This window comes from Myotis brandtii, unplaced genomic scaffold, assembly GCF_000412655.1.
Source record: "Myotis brandtii unplaced genomic scaffold, ASM41265v1 scaffold825, whole genome shotgun sequence".
In the NCBI taxonomy this organism is placed as follows: Eukaryota; Metazoa; Chordata; class Mammalia; order Chiroptera; family Vespertilionidae; genus Myotis; species Myotis brandtii.
The window spans coordinates 477,324-479,722 of NW_005371349.1; positions in this window are offsets into that span (position 1 = coordinate 477,324).

Below are 2,399 nucleotides of genomic sequence, written 5' to 3' on the forward strand. Positions count from 1 at the left end.
GCCGGCCGGGCTCAGCTGTGGTTTTCATAGAAGCCGTGCCGGCGGCCTGCAGTCACGTCTCATTGTAGCTCCCGGTAGCCCTTCCCTCGTGCCTGTTGACCTTGAACACTCTTGCCTGGCTTGTCAGCCTCGCACATGTCTTCTCTGCCGAAGGTCTGTTTCGATGTCTGGCCGGTTCCGAACGGGCTGGCGGGGTTCTGATGGAGGGTCGTGGTGTGTGTTTCCCGGAGGCAGGTCTGTTGGACGTGTGATTTGTGCTGCTTCCTCCCAGTCTGTGCCTTGTGTGTTCGCCGGTCAGGGGTGTCTTTTGAAACGCGAAGGTTTGTAAAGTCAGTGGGTGCCCAGTGTCCCTGGCGCCGTTGGTGCTGTACCTGAGAAGCCTGGGCCTGACGGGCCGTGAAGGGGCGCTGCTGTTCCCTTCTGGGCGTCTGCGGTTTTAGACCCCGTGGAAGGTCTCTGATCCACTTTGGGTTTACTGTTGTGTAAGGCGTGTGATTCTGCCCCTGGTGACGTAAGCGTCTGGAATCATCCTTTTCACACGTGGATGGCCAGCGGTCCCAGCAGCATTTTGGGGGGGAACTATGATCCCCTGCGGCCCCCCATTCGGTTGCCTTGGCACCTTTGTCGAAACCTGAGTCGCTGTGTTCGGTGAGCCCGCTTCCTGTCCCTCCCCGCTCTCGTCATGGTGGCGGGAAGCCTGGTAGAGTCGGACACGACCCACCATTCCAAATGGTCAGATTTCCCGAAAGCTGGCGGCAGGAGACCAGCCGAGGCGGGTCGCAGTCCCGGACTGACCCGAGCGGCAGAGGGCCTGTCTGTGCCACCTGCCAGCTGTGTGATCCAGGTCCAGGTTCTTCATCACTCCCTGCCTCAGTTTCCCCACCTGTGAACCCAGGGTGATAGCAGCGCCTCACCTCAGAGGTTACCCCAAAAGAGTGCCCGGAGCGGCTGCACAGTCACCACGGCGGCTCCGTGGTTGAGCCGGGGTCCCTGGGGCCCCTGAGGTGAGGGCCTCCCGGGTTCTGCTCCACGGCTCAGCCCGCTCTACGCAGACCAAGTGAGGGCCGGCAGGGCAGCTGAGGGGCGCCCCCTGCAGACAGCAGCCGTCCAGGGAGCCCCTCCTTAGCCCGAAGGCTGGCTGACCTCAGCGGCAGAGGCCGACACATGCTCTCGGGTGAACGCACCCCCTCCCCTGGGCGGGCCTGAGCCCATGTCCCTTCTTGCTGCCCGAGGGTCCTCCTCGAGAATTCCACGAGGAAAGAGTTGGGAGTCATGACAACAGAAGTAACTCCCGTCTAGTCTCCTCTCTGATTGGTTTGCATCGGATTCTAGTACCAAAGGTGCACACACGCAGACTCACCTGCACGCACACGTGCACACACATGCCTCCCCCGCACACGCCTCCCCCACACACACCTGCACAGGTCTCTCCAACTCCCTGCACACACATACACCCTGAGTAGCAAGCTCCTCCTCCTCCACTCCATTCTCCTTTATTTTTTTTAAAGAATCTTTATTGATTTCAGAGAGGAAAGGAGAGAGAGAGAGAGAGAGAGAGAGAGAGAGAGAAACATCAATGCCACGCGAGAGTCTTGGATCAGCTGCCTCCTGCATGACCCCAATTGGGGATGGAGCCCACAGCCCGGACATGCGCCCCTGACCAGGAATTGAACCACGACCTCATGGTTCATAGGTCAACGCTCAACCACTGAGCCACGCGGGCTGGGCCCTCCCTCCATTTATGAGTAGCTCTCCCTCCCGAGGGCCCGCCCTTTGCATCGTCCCCCCTCCTCCCCCTCCCGCAATGTCCCCGGAGTCCTCACAGGTCCGTGTGGGACAGGGCGCTCGCCCTTGGCGCTGTGACGCTCGGATCACTCTTGGTCGTGAGCCCAGTGCCTGGGGCCGCCCTGGCCTCGCCCACGAGCTGCCCGGCAGCTGCCTCCGCTGCGCCAAAAATGTCTCCAGACCCTGCCCATGTTCCCCGTTGAGAAGTGCCCTTCAGGTGCGCAGGACAGAAAGGGGGAGACCGAGAGCAGGCGGGTGTGTGGAGGGAGAGAGTGGCAGGGACTCGTCGGAGCCTGTCCCCTCATTCCGAGCCCGTGTGCCTTGTCCCCAGGGCCGTGCTCGCTCTCCGGGCAGTGGCGAGCACCCTCCTGCCCTCGCGGGCCTGACGTGGAACAGCCGTGGCATCTGTGGCTCCTCCCACCAGCGTCCCTCCGACACCATGGCCTCCAAGATATCCCACGCGAAGCAGGGGGCAGAGAGAGCCGATCACCAGACTCCCTATCCCGGCGACCAGGCCTTGCTTCTGAAGCAGAAACTCAAGCTGCTGCAGGTCCAAGAGAGAGGCCACCTGGCCGGGCAGAGGAGGCCGGACCTGGGGCAGTGGAGGAGCCCGC